Source organism: Prionailurus viverrinus, chromosome F1, assembly GCF_022837055.1.
Source record: "Prionailurus viverrinus isolate Anna chromosome F1, UM_Priviv_1.0, whole genome shotgun sequence".
Taxonomy (NCBI): domain Eukaryota; kingdom Metazoa; phylum Chordata; class Mammalia; order Carnivora; family Felidae; genus Prionailurus; species Prionailurus viverrinus.
The window spans coordinates 4,210,362-4,228,858 of NC_062577.1; the positions used below are offsets into that span (position 1 = coordinate 4,210,362).

The following is an 18,497-nucleotide window of genomic DNA, read 5'->3' on the forward strand; positions in this document are numbered from 1 at the left end:
GTCTTTTCTATGTTAAGATTTCTCCCATTCTGTAGATGATTTTTTGAAGCACTGTTTAACCCTTTCAAGTATCATCTCCTTGAATGTAGCCATAGCTAAAACTTGTCGAGATCTTATTGAATCATGATTCTGTCATCCAAGGGATTAGCTTCCCTTCCTGCCTTTTAGACATTTATAAATTTAACATACCAGCCCTCTTATGTCTTCATCCTGGCCGTGTACTGGATATAGCCAAGGACAAAGCTGTGCGGATTTATAAATAGAATAAATGTAGCATAAATAAAATATGCTTAAGAAAAGAGACAACACAAAGATAATGAAAGCCATTTGCATGGTTTTTTGTTTGTTTTTAGTTAAGGGGAAAACCATTATATTCTCCAGTACTGGGTAAAGCTTACAGTCTGTGGGGTGATACAGATAATTGTATAATGGCAAGTCAAGTAAGCATAGGTGTTATGAAGAAAATTCAGAGTAAAGGGATAGACTGTGATGGAGGACTGCTATTTTTCATTTATTTTTAAGTAGCCACTCAAATAGAACATTCAGATGGTTCCAAAAAAATCAAACTTCTAAGAACAAATAATGTGAAAATCCTCATATCCCTCAACTTGCCTGCTGAGTTACCACTTACTCTAATCCAGTAGATAACTTTTTATTATTTCTTGTGTATAATTCCGGTGAATTTCTTTTTCAGTTTAAGCAAATATAATGCATATTCTTAATCTGCTTCCCCTCTTTTACACCAAAGACAACCTCTTCAGACAATATTCTGTACCTTGAGAGCTTCCCGTTTTAGGAGTGGTTAAGGAATACTGCTCTCTGAGGAGGTGACGTTTGGCAGAGACTTGTGGTAGGTCAGGAAGTAAGCCATGGAGGTGTGTGGTTGGACTGTGCAGTGGTCCTGAGACAGCAGGGATGGGTGAATTTGGTGAATATAGATACCACTGGCTGAAAGTGAGTGAGCAAAAGGAAGGAAGAATAGGAGGAAATGAGACTGGATAGAGATTGCGTGGTTTGATTTATTTCAGGTGCTTTGGGAGTTCATTGCGGGGTTTTGAGCAGGGGAATAACAAAATAATTGTGTTACATTTTTAAAATGTGGTTCTGTTTTGTGGAGAAGACTGGAGGGGAAAAGAATGGGAACAGGGGGATGAGCTAAGAGACATTTGGAGTAATCCATACTAAGATGTTAATGGTTTTGACTAGAGTGATAATGGTGGAGATAGTGAAAGTTGCAAGGTTGTGAGTTTTTTTCATGTTGTTTAAAATGTCTGTTAAACATCCAAGTGGAGCTATCAGGTAGACAGTGGAATATATGAGTCTGGAATTCAGAGAAGCTCAGACTGAAGATACTCACATCTTAAGCATCACCAGTAGACTATATTTAAAGCCATAGGATTGTAAGACATCACTTAGTTTGAGAAGAGGTCCAAGAATTGAGATCTGCTACTCTTCAATAGTGAAAGCTTAGCAAGAGAGACTGAGTTCCCCAGAAGGATTGAGAAGAAGTTGCCAGTGAGATAAGAGTGTGCTGTCCCAGGAGCCAAGTAAAAGAAGTATTTGTAGAGATAGGGATGTTCACTCTATACTGCCTTTGATCACCTGAACACTCCTTGTAAACTGTCTGTGAGAAGATTTTGTTAGACCTCTCCTTACTCTTACTAGTTTTTGATGGGGATGTTCACAAGTATTCCCCAGAAACTACTAAATCTAAAGCCCTGAACAAAGTTTTATGTGTAAGTAGGCCCCTGCTGTGTCTTAGATGGACGGATGTGGTTGCTGCTGCACCTGAGGTTTGAACAGGAGAGACAGCACTGTTCAGTGAGAAGAATTTGCAGTCAGGATTGATTCAGAGTCACTACCTGTGTGATCTTGAACATGTCACTTAATTTCAGAAGTTTGGTTTCTTCCTCTGTAAAAATAACACTAGTGGTAGTCCATCTACCTCGGAGGTTTATTTTGAGAAACAAATGAGGTAGATGTAAATAAAGCAAATGAAAGGGATGGTTGCAGGTAGGAATCTCCTCCCATTGCCCCAAATGTGGCACCACTTGGTGGTGTTTCACGTGAAGAGATATTTTGTTGGGGGTGAGGAATAGAAACATTTTTTTCAATCAGACACTGTAGGAATAGTTTTGTACTTCTTCATTTCATCCCCGTTAGGCAGTTTTGCACATTATTTTAATGTTCTTAGAAGTGGAGAGAGACATGATGTGGGAAAGAGGCTTTGAGAGAATGACTTTTCCCCCAAGTCCTATGCTCATCCTTCAGTTCTAGGCACAGTGTCTACATGAGAATGAAGTCGATGAAAGTAAGCAGGCCAGCTTTCTTGTTTCCAGGCCCACAAGGAACATTTTCTCTTCTCACTGGCTTCTTTTCTGGAAGGTGTTTTGCCAGCTAAGGGTTTGTCACATCTCCCATGGAAGAGTAAAGTACAAGTTCAAATCGTACAAGTTGTTGGGGGTCTTTGAGGCAGCCAGCTAGAAGCTGAATTGAGGAGACAGTGGACAGGGAAAATGAGCATACTTGATATAAAGTATAAAATACTTATTTTGGTGAAAAAAGAGTATTGCAGTTGGAGGACTTTCAGCAATAGTCTTAAGCGATAAAGGCTTCGAGGCAATTGGACTGTAACTTCAAAATATCTATCTCGAGGACCCTATGTATTATTATTTGCTCTGGTTACTCAATAAACACTTCTCATTGGATAAACAATGCATTGCAAATTGAAGGTCACCTTATTTTTTCATGCTTTTATTTTTCATATTAAAAAACTAATCCTTGTCTATTGCAGATATTTAGAAAATATCATTATGTCAGGAAGAATATTCTCTTGTAACCCCACTAGCCAGTGATGCCACTGTTACATATTCTTGTTGATTCTGGTTTAATCTGGTGATATTTTATCATAAGATTAAACTTTCCGACCAGTTTTTCATGGTGGTATAGGAGTCCATGTTACCAAATTTGTAATTTACTTAAATTCATTTTTTCTAAAGTAATGTTCATCATTGTATATAGTTGTAACAACCAACTCCTTTATAAGTCATATACATGGTAAATATTTTTCCCAGATTGTCGTTTTCCTTTTTAAATTTGTTATTTTTACCCAACAAGGATTTTTAACTTGGGTATTTCTCTTTTCCTTTTTCCTTTATGAAGTAATACCATTGCACACAGTTTTATTATATACATACCTATATTCTTACAGAATTCATAATGTGAATATGTGCAAATGTGTTATTTTCTCTAAAATGTATTTAGGTGTGTGTGTCTGTGTGTGTGTGAGGGGAGAGAGAGAGAGAGAGAGAGAGAGAACACACGAGTATGCGCACCTTTCGTCCCAGTACCATTTATTCTGTAACTCTTAATTATCTCCAAATGTCCTTTTAGTATGCATAGGTTTATTTCTGGATCTTTTATTCCTTCTGCCTGTCTACCTATTCTTGCACTGCTATATTACTACCATGTTTTATAACATAGGTTTATAATATCTGTTTATCAGCGGACAGACTGTTCTGTCTACACTATACTGGTTTTAACAGAATTTACTTTGTTGTCCTTGTATGCTTATTTTTAAGTGCACTCTCAATCCCCTTCACCTGCTTCACCCATTCCCCCCCACCACCTGTTTGTTCTCTGTAATTAAGAGTCTGCTATTTGATTTGTCTCTTTTTTTCCTTGTTTTGTTGCTTAAATTCCACAAATGAGTGAAATCTTACGGTATTTGTCTTCGTCTGACTGATTTCACTTAGCATTGTGCCCTCTATCTAGATCCATGCATATTGTTGCAAATGGCAAGATTTCATTCTTTTTTATGGCTGAGTAGTAGTCCATTGTATATTTGGGGATCTTAGTTTTGATAGTGTTTTCAGATCTGTTCAAGTTCCTACCTATTATTTTAGTCAATATGTCATTTTCATTTTCCTAGAAGTTTATTTATTTGAGATTTTCAAATTTAGACGCACACAGTTGTAGTTATTTTATAAATTTAAAAAATCATGTCCATTGCCATAACCTAAGCATTTTTAAGTTTATTTATTTGTTTTGGGGGGGAGAGAGAGAGAGAAGGTGTGTGTGTGCATGCGTCTTAGCCAGGGAGAGACTGGGAGAGAGAATCTCAAGCATGCTCCTTTACTGTCAGCACAGAGCCAGACGTGGAGCTCCCAGATTGTGAGGTCATGACCTGAGCCAAAATCAAGAGTAGGATGCTTAACTGACTGAGCTACCTAGGAGCCCCTGTGGTTACATCTTTTTATTACAAAGCCAAATGTTTATGATGAATGAAGAAGAATATCTGTTAGGGATTTTAATACTTTTGAAAGAATGAGCTTCTGATTTATCATTTTTATTTTTGTGTTTTTAATTCATTAATTTGTTTTTAAATCTTTAATCTCTATTAGTTTGTTGGATGAGTTTATTTTTATTTTTTCTAGCGTAGTAGAAAACATTTATAAGGCTTTGAATTTTGCTCATTTCACTTTGGGTACATTCCTTAGATTTTTATATATATAGTGTTCTGAGAGATTACTTTTTAAACTATTCTTTCATTTCACTTCTCTTTATTTTTGAGAGAGAGAGAGAGAGAGAGAGAGATTGATTCTCAAGCAGGCTCCATGCTCAGCATGGAGCTTGACACAGGGCTCAGTCTCACAAACCGTGAGATCATGACCTGAGCCAAAATCCAGAGTTGGACACTTGACCGACTGAGCCACCCAGGTGCTACAAAATTTTGTGCTTTCTAATAATTCATTTTAAAACACATTTTTAACAACTCTCTTGTAAAAACAAATTCTCAGATGCAAAAACTTACATTTAAAACAAATAAACTCTCGCAGCATACAGTAATACATTAACACCTTTTTTGAAAAGTTCATTAATTTTAGGACATAGCATTCTGTATCGTTCCAATTTTAGTATATGTGCTGCCGAAGCGAGCACTTTAGGACATAGCATTCTGAAAGGCTAAGATATCCTTAGATTCTAGTGGGCATTTGTATTTTATATTCCAACTTTGCTGTGTGTACAAGCAACTCTGCTTGTAAGAGCTGGATTAGACGTTTTCTTAACAGGAAATAGCATTTTTAAAAGTAGTAAACCTACTTTCCAAAATGAGTTGCTGTCTAAGGGTATCATGTTCAAAATCCAAAAGTTGCATTGGCCTTGGAAATTTGAATTTACTAATATGGGTACTGAATTCTGTTACAAAATTACTTTTTGGTTCGCTGATTTGAGTTTTTCGCTGATGTGTACATATACCTTATGACTCTAAAAAGTAAGATTACTGGGGCACCTGGGTAATTCAGTCAGTTGGGCATCCAACTTCCCTTCAGGTCATCATCTCATGGGTTTTGAATTCCAGCCCCACATTGGGCTCTGTGCTGACAGTTTAGAGCCTGGAGCCTGCTTTGGATTCTGTATCTCCCTTTCTCTCTGTCCTTCCCCCTCTTGTGCTCTGTCTCTCTTTCTCTCACAAATAAATAAACATTAAAAAAAATTTTTTTTAAGTAAGATTACTATTTGACAGAATTCAAATATAATGATCAAAATCATTTCTTAAAAATGTGTAAGTATTTGGCTACACCTGTGTTGATCCAGCATAGATGAGGAAGCAAAAGTAAACTTTTATCAAACATATGTCAATGTCAAAAATAAGGACTGAGCCTGGGTGGCTCAGTCGGTTGAGTGTCTGACTTCGACTTAGGTCATGATCTCACAGTCTGTGGGTTCAAGCCCCACATCAGGCTCTGTGCTGACAGCTCAGAGCCTGGGAGCCTGCTTCAGATTCTGTGTCTCCCTCTCTGTCTGCCCCTCCCCTGCTCACGTTCTGTCTCTCTGTGTCAAAAGTAAATTTAAAAAAATTTTTTAAATTAAAAAAAAAAAAAGGACAGAATAAGGGTTAATGCCCAGAGAAGGGAAGAATAACTAAAATGTTTATTAATCAGAGTCTCTAGGCACTTAATAGGAACAAAAATTATTTACTTCTTTTTATATTTTGAATATTTTTATTTGATTATGTGAAAATGTCTGATCTAAGTCCCCTAAGAAATGAATATGAAATTAATATATATCAATGAAATGCAAGATTATCATACCTTTTTATAAGATTCTCAAAGATCTAATGGAAACAGTAAACTGGTTCAAATAAAAAACTTAACATTAGAGGGGCGCCTGGGTGACTCTGTTGAGTCCAACCCTGGTTTCAGCTCAGGTTGTGATCCCAAGGTTATGTGATCGAGCCCTTCATCAGGCTCCAAGCTAAGTGTGGAGCCTGCTTGAGGTTATCTCTCTCTCTCTCTCTCTCTCTCTCTCTGCCCCTCTCCCCTGCTCATGTGCATTCTCTCTCCCTCTAAAACAGTATGGGACTCTTGGGTGGCTCATTCGGTTAAGCATTTGACTCTTGGTTTTGGCTCAGGTCAAGATCTCACCCTTTGTGAGATCCAGCCCCATGTCTGTCTCTGCCCTGAACAGTGAGGAGCCTGCTTGGAATTCTGTCTCTCCCTCTCTCTCTGCCCCTCCCACCATCAAAATAAATAAATAAACTTAAGGAAATAAATTTAAATTAACAATAGAAATCTCAATAGGATTTTTATTAATTAATTTAATATTTATTTTTCCTTTTGCTAATTTACCCCATAGATTGGTTTTTAATAGTGTGACATGATTTTATTCTCCATTGCAGTTATAGGGAACCATTTTTCTGTTAAAATTGGCAAAACTGCAGAGAAAAAATGGGGGTCACAGGAAGATAGGAACCAAATTATTTTCTTTTGAGACAGTCATTTGTATAAACCTGTTTGTTTTATAAACTAAAATATATATATATCATTTTATTTAATAAATACTGTCATCAGCTATCTGCTCCAGAAAAACCAGATGGCTTAGTTATTTTCTGTCACAGATGACTTTTGAGGTTGTTTCCTGATCTTAGGGTAAATTCACACACACGTACACACTTTGTCAACATGGTGTGAATAAAAGAGTACTTTGTACAAGAAGTTAGATCCCCATTGTAGTTTTGGCAATATAGCTATATGACATTGAACAAGTCTTTAATCTTATAATCTCATTTGTTCATTTGTAAAAAATAAAAGACTTAAACTCTCTTATTTGTAAGGTTACTCCCAACCTTTAAAGCAATATGGTGTATGTGAAAATTTCAAAGTATTCTTCAGTGTTTTGTTTATGGCCCATTTAGTCACAAAAAGAGAGTCAAAGGATTGGAAGGATGTCTGTGGTGTTCAGTGGCACACAGAGATGCAGAAAAGGGAAAAAAAGGCTGAATAGAGGAGGAAAGAAAGGTAGGATTGAAGAGAGACAAGGTGAACTTTTTTTTTTTTTTTACATGTATCCTGATATTCATTTGGACTCAGAGTATTATTTCCTAAGAATCATTGTCCTTAAAAATACCAATATCTTGGGGCACCTGGGTGGCTCAGTCTGTTGAGTGTCTGACTCTTGATTTCTGCTCAGGTCATGATCCTAGGGTTGTGGTATTGAACCTTGTGTCAGTCTCTGCACTGAGCATGGAGCCTACTTGGGATTCTCTCTCTCTTTCTCTCTCTCCCTCCCCCTTCCCTCCCCCTCCCTCTGTGAGCTGTCTCTCTCAAAAACAAACAAACAAAAATACCAATATCTTTTAATCTATTATAGCTGCTTTTTATCCTCAAACTTGGAGAGCAGCTCTTCTCCAAATGAAATAAATGTCAGTAGGACATTACTCTTTAACTGTGCGTGGGGATTCCCTCCCTTAAAAGAATTGCTTTCTCAGAAATATTCACACCACAAAATATTTCCAGCGAACTATTACATACTTAATGACGTATATCCTGGTAAACGATAACGTAATTGCTTTAAGCATTTATAGTCTATTTAATTATAATATGAAAGAATAGACTTAGAGTAACAGTTGAAATGATGGTTGAAAAGTTTTGGCCAAGAGATAGGCTTGTTTACATGAATGCTGTATACCTTCATAAATGAAAATGTGAAGCTCCTTATGCTGTTGTAATCAGATCAGAATTTTTCTTTCCAACATAGGTTATTTTTTGTCTGCCTAATCTGTGAGTTTATATTCTGTAGGTATAAAGTATATAACTAAAGCTATTCTGTTAATGTAAATAATCATGTGATTCCTGCTTGTGTAGAGCTGAGTAAGCTGGGGTAGCCACTAGCAATATGTGAATATTTAAATTTAAATTAATTAATATTAAATAAGTTTTCACAGATGCATTTGCTGTTCATATTTCAAGTGCTCAATAGTTACCATGTGGCTAGTGGTTAAAAAATTGGATGGCGCAGATCTAAAACCTTTCCATAAGCACAATTTTACTGCATAGTACTGTTTTAGAGATACTTATCAGCATTATAGTTTTACATGAAGGTGAAAAGAAATACTGCAAAATATAGGCTATTAACATTTTGTTACACAATAAATAAGCACATTTATGATATATATGAAAATACCCTTGCTTTTAACACACTCTAAGATTCTTTATTCTGCAGTTTGAAGATTGATTATGGTTTTCATGTGTTGTCCTGACCCTGTGGTTGAATTACGGTAGTAGTTATGAGCAGGAACTATTTTTAAAGGGCACATTAGGCAGTGATATTGTGAAATTCATTACAGACAGATGGCAGAAACAAGAGAAATTGGTGTCAACTAAGAAATTGTTGAATTAGGAAAGGTGAATCAAAAATATTTGGCTTTCAGGATCTTACAGACCCTCAGTTCATACTGCCTTCTCCCCACTGTCACCCCCTCCTGTAGAGTCTGTTAAACTGCTTTGTGCACCTTTTCCTGCTCCTAGTGATACATGACCTGACCAAGATTTTCAGATCATTGTTGTTCAGTGAGCCTGGAGATAGTTTACCATTCTTTCAGATTCTAGGTTTCTGATCCATGCTGAACCCTGTTTACTAAATTTGCATCATTCCTCCAGATGAGTCAGCTGACATTTGATTCTTGTCTACAGATGTCTGAGGGAGGCAGTCTTGGAGCCTACTGGTGGCCAAGCAGGAGGGTAAGAGGTAGATTAATTTGCATGAACATTCAGTGTTTGTGGCTCAGAAAGATAGTGTCAGAGAATATGTTACCAGATAAAATATCTGACTGAAAATATCTGACTGAAAAGTATTTCTTTTCAGTCATATTCAAATTCTTACACAAAATCTGAGTTTGTGGGAATTGGTATCACTAGCATCATTGTAAGATATACCAGAGGACTGTGGTTGTGAGGAAAAGCCCAGACCTTGGTATGTGAAAGCCCACGTTTGGATCCAGGTGGCTCCTGTTGACTAGATTTGTGACCTTGGGTGAGTCCTTGAACTTCAGCTTTCTTGAAGGGAAAAAGGATTTTCACACGTATGTTCTGGAAGTTAAATGAACCCTGAGAGTGTGAGCTCTTAGCATGGTTACTGGCACAAAGAAGGTACCTGGTAAATATTTGAATCTGAGTCTTTTTTTGTTTTTAATTTGTTTATTTTGAGAGAGAGCACAAGCAGGGGAGGGGCAGAGAGAGAGGGAGAGAGAGAGAATCCCAAGCACTGACAGTGTGGAGCTCGATGCAGGGCTGGAACTCAAGAACCTGAGCCGAAATCAAGAGTTGGATGCTTAACTGTCTGAGCCACCCAGGCACCCCTGAATTGGTCTTAACTGATTTGTTGGTGTAAAACAGCAAAGTTGTGCAGTTCTGCAAAAGAAAGTAAGTCAGACTTTGCATTTTTCATAAACTGGCAGAGAAAACTTGGCAAGAACTTTTAATGCCTAGATAATTTATGGAAATGTATGCTTGTTTTCTCAAGCATTTTCTTTAAGCACTTTATAAAATGATTGTTATGAAGAAATGTCTTATTAAATCACTAGCTTTTTTTTTATCCAAACTAAGTCTTCTTTTGAAAATATGTAATAAACTCCGATATACAATATATGACTATTAATATTGGAATGTCATCTTCCTTTTTTTTCTTTGTGAAAAGAATTTTCACACTTTAATTAATTTTAGGTGAAAGTTGCAAATTACAGTTTTTCTGAATACTTGTCTCAATATTTGCTTTGTTTTTTTAAAAAAATTAATGTATATGGCAGATGATAAAGGTAAAATTTGAAGCACTCATTTCAAAGTAAGCAGGAGTACATGAAAACAGACATTTTCCCAGTACCAAGTTTGTTCACATGAGTATAGAGCAAGTATCTTGGTAATTACCCAAAAAAAGCACAGCTGTGGATTTATTGTTTTGGATTAACTGTACGTTTCAAATGGGGGTGGAGCTTTAAAAGAAAAAATTTTTCCCAAGAGTATATTTTTCATCATCTGTTCCAGGTCAAGTTAATTATACAGCAGAGCTGAATTTTTTAACATGTCACTTTCTCAGAGATGTTGGCCTAGACCATCCAGCCTAAACACCCAACACCCTAAAACTGTTAACATCATGCTGTTTGTTTGTCTTTTCATGTTCCTGTCTTCTCATGGTCACTAAAGTGGTCTTACTCACTTACTTAGCTCTCGTTTGTCTTATTTTTATTTTTGCTTCGATGAGAGAAGGAACTTTTTCTATGTTGATCATCACCCCGTTACCTTTAGTGCTTAGTACTTAAATACTTGTGAATGAAAAAAAAAAAACAGATTAATTCATTTTAGAGTGCTCTATAAAATGGTGTCCTCATGTATAATTGGTACATAATGTTTATGTCCATTTTATAGAACTTACATAATTTTTGTAATTAAAATAAATTATGTGAGTGTATGTATATGAATGAAGTTCTTAGAATGGTATATGGTACATGGTCTATAAATGATACCTATTATAAGTAAAAGATTATAGATAATTAGGTCTATTTGATTTTATAACATATGATCAGTCATACCTATACCTTATTTGATCCTGAGTCTTCAGCTGATATGCATCCCAGAAGGCAGAGACTTTAATGTTAAGGATATTTTCCACTAGGGATTTAGGGGGAAAATGTAAAATATGAATTTTGGGTTCATACATTTGCTTAAAATTTATTCAGTTATCTTTTGGGTACCTGGTATGATGGCATAAGATATGGTATTAATAGAAGCTTGATTTATAATTGCTAAAACTTGGAAGCAACCCAGATGTCCTTGAGCAAGTGGATGTATATACATAAACTGTGGTCCATCGAGACAGTGGAATAGTGTTCAGCAGAAATGAGGTATGAAGTCATGAAAAGACATAGAGGAGCCCAGAATGCATATTAGTAAGCGAAAGAAGCCAATCTGAAAAGGCTACATGCTATGTATGATTCCAATTATATGACATTCAGGAAAAGGCGAAACTATGGCAACAATAAGAAGTTCAGGGGTTGCAGGGAAGAGATGACTAGGCAGAGCATAGGATTTTTAGGGCAATGAAAATACTCCATGATACCATAGTGATATATCCATCGCTATGTCATCAAACATTTGTCTAGTTCCGTAAAATGAACAACACCAAGAGTGAACTGTAATGTAAACTATGGACTTTGGATGATAATGATGTGTCAGTGTAAGTTCTTCAGTTGTAAAAAATAATCACTGTGGTGAAAGATATCGATGATGGGGGAGGCTTTGCATGGGTAAGGGCTGGGGGTACTGGGACATCTCTGTACCTTCTCCCTGAATTTTGCTGTGAACCTTTAACTGCTTTAAACAAATAAAATCTTAATTAAAAAAAATTTTTTTTTCTAAAAGCCTGTATGGCAGTTAATGCAGCGGCTTAGTTCACTTTACTGTTTATTATTATTTTTTTTTTGTAATTCCATTTAGTTAACACACAGTGTAATGTTAGTTTCAGGTGTGGAATTTAGTGATACATACAATACTCAGTGCTCATCACAAGTGTCCTCCCTCATACCCATCACCCATCTAACCCATTCCCTACTCACCTCCCTCCAGCATCCCTCAGTTCTCTATTGTTAAGAGTCTTTTTCCTAGTTTGCCTCTCTCTTTTTTTCCCCCTCTATGTTCATCTGTTTTGTATCTTAAATTCCACTTACGAGTGAAATCATATGGTATTTATCTTTTTCTGACTTCTTTCACTTCACATACTACTCACCAGCTCTGTGCACATCATTGCAAATGTCAAGATTTCATTCTTTTCTATGGCTAAGTAATATTCCATTGTGTGTATACATGCAGATCTTTATCCAGGTATCAGTCGATGGACATTTGGGCTCTTTTCCACAATTTGACTATTGTTGCCAGTGCTGCTATAAACATCAAGGTGCATTTATATATCCCTTCAAATCAATACCTTTGTATCCTTTGGGTAAATACCTTAGTTTTACTGCTGGTTTAAATGACAATTTCAGGAAGTGAAATTTATTGCTTTCTTTCCCTTTAAGTTTTCACTTATTTTGTTATGAAAATCCTATTTTCTTTCTCCCTGTTATGTATTCATTCAGGAAACAGAGCTTGAACAAAACTGGGCCAGGCCCATGAAGATCTTTGTCACCCTTTGATGCCTCCTGATACCAGAAGAAAAGTTGTCACTTGGATTCATCAGTAGATAATATTTTATTGAAATAAGAATTGGATGCATTGGAGGAAAGCATTTTTAGCTGTGTAGATTAATAGGTTTTGTTTTTTTTTCCATTTATTTATTTTTGAGAGACAGAGCACAAGTGGAGGAGGGGCAGAGAGACAAGGAGACACAGAATCCGAAACAGGCTCCAGGCTCTGAGCTGTCACAGCACAGAGCCTGACATGGGGCTCGAACTCACAAGCTGTGAGATCATGACCTGAGCTGAAGTTGGATGCTCAGCCAACTGAGCCACCCAGGCTCCCCAATAGTCTTAATGCTACCCCAGTTATTTCTTACTCTGTAGTAGCAGGACTTGTGGGGTAGGAGGAAGTTCACACTCTAAAGCCATCTGGTGATGAATCAGCGAGCCAATTGCCAGAAGCATAAGGATAGACTGCCCTTAACATGTGTTTTAGCTCCAATAATTACATACACTGATGATCATTTATAGAATAGCTTTTCAGTCATCTGAGTTAAACTGCATATCCAGTACAGTGTTGTCTGTCTCACAGAATTCCAGTAATTAGTAGCACTCAGATTCCTGCCATTAGTCCTCAGTTTTAAGTGACTGGAAGCAACATGTTTCAATATAAATAAACAAAAGCAGTAAAATATCTGGAAGGTTGAAACTTAGAAGTGTAGTTGAAGCTGTGTGTTCTGAACATCTGTAGTTTTTTTTTTTTTTTAATTTAAACCTTAAATTTCTGAAATGAGCTAGAATCTAACAGGAGAGTCCATTTTTAAAGCCAGTAATAGCTATCAGGATCATGGAAACCAGACTGTGATTCTGACCTCCAAAGATCAGGGCTTTAAGCTTTTGTCCGGTTGCTGCTGGAAAGAAACCTGTGTGACAAGGAGATGAAGAGTATGCAGGAGGCACCTGAAGGCAGGGGCAGAAACTACGGTTTCATGACTTTGATTGTACTAATGGTTAAATGATTAATTTCTCACCTTCTGTCCCTGGACATTTCCATGTTACCACCTCAGGAAGATTTGCCACAGCTTCAGAACTACTCATTCATTCATTAAAAATAGCTTGTCAGGGGCGCCTGGGTGGCTCAGTTGGTTGAGCATCTGACTTCAGCTCAGATCATGATCTCGTGGTCCATGGTTTCGAGCCCCACATCGGGCTCTGTGCTGACAGCTCGGAGCCTGGAGCCTGCTTCAGATTCTGTGTCCCTCTCTCTCTCCGCCCCACCCCTGCTTGTGCTCTGTCTCTCTCTCTCTCTTTCAGAAATGAATAAACGCTAAAAAAAAATTTTTTTTAAATAGCTTGTCAGACACTCACTAGAGGTGAAACAGTGGGCCGGGCTCTGGGGATACAGAGGTAAAGAAACATGACTGTAGTTCAGCTCTGCACTGACTTGGAAGAATACCACGCCCGGGGTCACCATCCCCATCCAGGGTAATGACAACCTCCTGTTTGCTCAAGCATTACTTTAGACTTACCTCTCTCATGGTATCTACTAACCAGCATTCTCCGGGGACTGAGTTCCTTGTGGAATGCTACCGTTTTTGTTTTGTCTTTGTGCACCCTAAATGCCCAACGTGCCCAGATTTCGCATGTTTCTCAATAAATATTTACTGAAGGAACTGGTGATGGAAAAAGATAGATTTTTCTTGTTTTCAAGAGATAATCTACTAGAGACATTATCATATCCTAGTACAGTATCATTAATGCTATAAATTATAGTTTAAATAACAGCATAAGAGATGTTTGAAAAGTTTTGTAGGGCTACAGAGGAAAGAATGGCTTACTCTGCCATGGGAATAGACTTACAGAAAGGCATCTACTTTGTACATTGTCACACACTGAGATTTCATGAATGCTACAATTAAGCACAGAAGATAGAGACTAATGTAACTTTGTATCATGTCTAGTTTGCATTTCTAAGGCTCTAGGCTTTGATAATTGTTACAGTGTTAGAAAAGTCCGTGAGGATTGCTGGTAAGGGTGATGGAAGAGATTTGAGTTGTGTTTTCATTTTGTTATACATTTTAAATGAAGCAGATTGTATCTATTTTTCATTAATAGGCTTTCTTAAAAAAAATTTTTTTTTTTAATGTTTGTTTATTTTTGAGACAGAGAGACAGAGCATGAACGGGGGAGGGGCAGAGAGAGAGGGAGACACAGAACCGGAAGCAGGCTCCAGGCTCTGAGCCATCAGCCTGGAGCCCGACGCAGGGCTCAAACTCATGGAACGTGAGATCGTGACCTGAGCTGAAGTCGGACGCTTAACTGACTGAGCCACCCAGGCGCCCCTCATTAATAGGCTTTCAGGTTTATAATTCTTAAGTGAAATGTCCTGGAATTTTTACTGCTTGTAATTGAATCTCTTACCTGTTTCTCATATCCAGAATATACATACATATTTAGTGTTTTGTTGATTTTTCATAATTCTGTGTAAAACTCCTCGGACCCTGAATTTGTTTAGCTTTTTAATCTAAACCTAAGCCATACCTATCTGTGTTAATTATATGTTTCATGGTTAATGGGTCAGCATACACCGTATGGTCTAATCCCTGAAACATTACTAGTAGCTTTAGGGGCCAGTCTTGTAGGCTTTTATATTTCTCATTAAGTTAAATTCTTGTATTATACTAGATAGCAAATAGTAGTGCTAAAAGAAATAGTAGGCAAAAAGAAATAGAAAACTAAACAAATAAGCCTTCACTAGGTCTCCAATTTAAAAACAGAGTAATCAAAGCAGAGAGAGGGCTTGAGTGGATTTTTTTCCAGTTACATTTTTTTTAATTGTGGTAAAACATACATAATGTAAAATACATCATTTTTTAGGTGCACCATTCAGTGACATTAATTGCACAATGTGTATTATGTATAAAATGTGTATTATGTATGTGCATTCACAATGTGTAACTGATAGCACTATCTATTTCTAGAACATTTTCATCACCATACTAAACAAAAACTCTCTGCCTGTTAAACGGTAACTCTCTTTCTTCCCAGCCTCTTGTAGCCTCCATTCTCCTTTCTGTCCGAGTGAATTTGTCCGTTTTAGGTACCTCATAAAAGTGGATCATACAATATTTGCCCTTTTGGGTCTGGCTTATTTCACGTAGCATAATGTGTTCAGAGTTCTTTCATGTTGTAACATGTGTTAGAATTTCATTTCTTTTTATGATGCAATAATCATTGAATGTACAGATCATATTTCGTTTACTCATTGCTGATGGACACTTAGGTTGTTTACACTTGTTACCTACTGTGAATAATGCTGCAGTGAACACTGGTGTGCAAGTATCTGTTACTCCATACTTTTTAGTTCTTTTGAGAACTAAACACCCAGGAGTGGAACTGCTGGATGTTCAGCTTTTTGAAAAACCACAGCAGCTACACCTTGTTACAGCCCCACCAGCAGTGCACAAGTGTTCAAGTTTCTCCATACCCTCGTCAACACTTGTTATTTTCATTTTTTATAATAATGGATCACACACATTCTAATGAGCGTGAAGTGGTATGTTATTGTGGTTTTGATCTGCATTTCTAATGTTAGTAGTCTGGATATTAATCCCTTATCAGATAAATAATTCGCATACATTTTCTTCCCTTCTTTTCACTGTTTTGATAGGGTCCTTTGATACACAAAAGCTTTGAATTGTTACAACGTTTGATTTATTATCTCTTTTTTTCTTTCGTTGCCTGTGATCTGGTGTCATCTTTAAGATACCATTACCAAATGCAAGGGTTGTGCAAATTTCCTCCCGTTTTTTTTTTCTTGTTAGAATTTTGTATAGGTTTAGATCTGTGATCCATTTTGAGTTAATTTCACAGATGGTTAGGTAAGTAGCCAACCTCATTCTTTTGCATGTGAATATCTAGTTTTCCCAGCACTGTTTGTTGCAAAGACTGCCTTCCCCAGTAAGTGGTATTCACACCCTTTTCAAAAATCAGTAGTCCATCTATGTGACAGTTTATTTCTGGGCTCTCTGTTGTGTTTCATTGGTGTATATATCTGTCTTTATGACAGTGTTTTAATTACTGTAGCTTTGTAGGAAGTTCTGAAATCAGGAAATGGGAACATTTCAACTTTGCTTTTCTTCTTCAAGGTTGTTTTGGTTGGTCACGGTCCCTTGAAATTTCACATGAATTTTAGGATGGATTTCTCTGTTTCTTCAAATAATGTTGGGATTTCCATAAGGATTGCATCAAAGCTGTACTTGGCATTGGGTGGTCCTGTCATCTTAACAATGTTACATCTTCAAGTTCATTTATTTAGGTCTTCAAAAGTTTCTTCCATTAGTGTTTTACATTTTTCAGTGTGCAAGTCCTGAGCCATCTTGGTTATTTTTAATCCAAAGTATTTTGTTATTATTGATGCTGTTATAAATGGACTTTTTAAAAAATTTCCTTTTCATATTGTTCATTGGTAGTAAGTAGAAGTGCATTTGACTGGGTTTAGATCCTGCAACTTTTCTGATTCATTTCTTGCCGTAAACAGTTGTTGGACCTTTTTTTGGAGGGGGGTAATAATCTTAAGTTTTTTACATATAAAATCATTTCATCTTTGGATAAAGATGACTTCACTTCTTCCATTCCAATATTGATGCCTTTAATTTCTCTTCATACGTAATTACTATGGCTAGGATTTCCAGTACCATATTAAGTAGAAATGATGAAAGCACTCATTCTTGTCTTGTTTCCAAATTTTTTTAATTTTTTTAATTTTTTTTTTCTTTTTTGAGAGAGACAGGCAGAGCATGAGCAGGGGAGGGGCAGAGAGAGAGGGAGACACAGAATCCGAACCAGACTCCAGGCTCTAAGCTGTCAGCACAGAGCCTGACGCAGGGCTTGAACTCATCAACTGTGAGATAATGACCTGAGCTGAAGTCAGATGTTCAACTGACTGAGCCACCCAGGTACCCCTTGTTTCCAATTTTAGGGGTGCAGGTTTCAGTCGTTCATTATTGAGTCTGATGTTAGCCCTGGGATTTTCATACTTGGCCTTTATCATGCTCCTTTTTCCCCCTAGTTTGAGTGTTGTTTTTTTTTTAATCAGAAAAGTTTTGAATTTTGTCAAATGCTTCTTTGTGCATCAATTGAGATGATCATGTGAGGTTTTTTCCCCTTATTCTACTAATATGGTCTATCACATTGATGGGTTTTCCTATGTTGAGCCATCCTTTTAATTCAGGAACAACTTCCACATTGCTGTGGTGTGTAGTCCTTTTAACATGCTACTGAATTGAGTTTGGTAGTGTTTTGTTAAAGAATATTGTATCAATATAAGATAGTCTGTAATTCTCGTAATTTTTATATTTATCTTTGGTATCAGGTAATGCTGATTTCATAGAATGAATTAGGACATCTTCCCTCCTTTTCAGTGTTTTGGAAGAGTTTGAAAAGGATTGGTGTTAATTCCATTTTAAATGTTAGGTAGAATTCACCAGTGAAGACATCTGGTCCTTGACTTTTTTGTTGGAATGTTTTAATTACTGATTCATTCTCCTTACAATAAATCTATTCCATTTTTCTGTGTCTTCATGACTCAATCTGGTTTGGTGGTATGTTTCCAAGAATTTGTCCATTTTGTTTAGGTTATCCAGGTTTTTTTTTAGCTTACAGTGCTTTATAATATTCTCTTACAGTCCTTTTTTGTTTCTCTAAAATCAGTAATGTCACCATTTTTACTTCTCATTTTAGTGATTTGAGTCTTCTCTCTAGCCAGACTTTTCATTTGTTGCTCTTTCAAAGAAACAGCTTTTGTTCTTACTGACTTTTCTGTTGTTCTTTATACTATTATTTATCTTTATTTTTCATTATTTTCTTCCTTCAGCTAGCTTGTGTTTAGTTTGCTCTTTTCTCATTCCTTAAGGTATTAAGAATAACAGGTTATTAACAGTTTAACAGGTTATTAGTTGGAGATATTTCTTTTTTAATGTATGCATTCACAGCTGCAAATTTCCCTCTTAGCACTGCTTTTGCTCTGTCTAGTTAAGTTTTAATATGT

The 18,497-nt window shown here is 36.6% G+C and overlaps 1 protein-coding gene across 11 annotated transcripts in view; it reads left to right on the forward strand.

The window, feature by feature from the left end:
* Nucleotides 1–18,497, forward strand: part of CEP170 (centrosomal protein 170) — a 125,955-nt gene that overhangs the window by 4,680 nt on the left and 102,778 nt on the right. The window contains exon 1 of one of the 11 annotated variants that reach the window (XM_047840459.1): nt 13,804–13,933. The exons of the other annotated variants lie outside the window; for them this stretch is intronic. The gene's annotated coding sequence lies outside the window, so the exon portion shown is untranslated. Of the gene's footprint in view, nt 1–13,803; nt 13,934–18,497 lie in introns of those variants that run through there. 11 annotated transcript variants of the gene reach the window in all.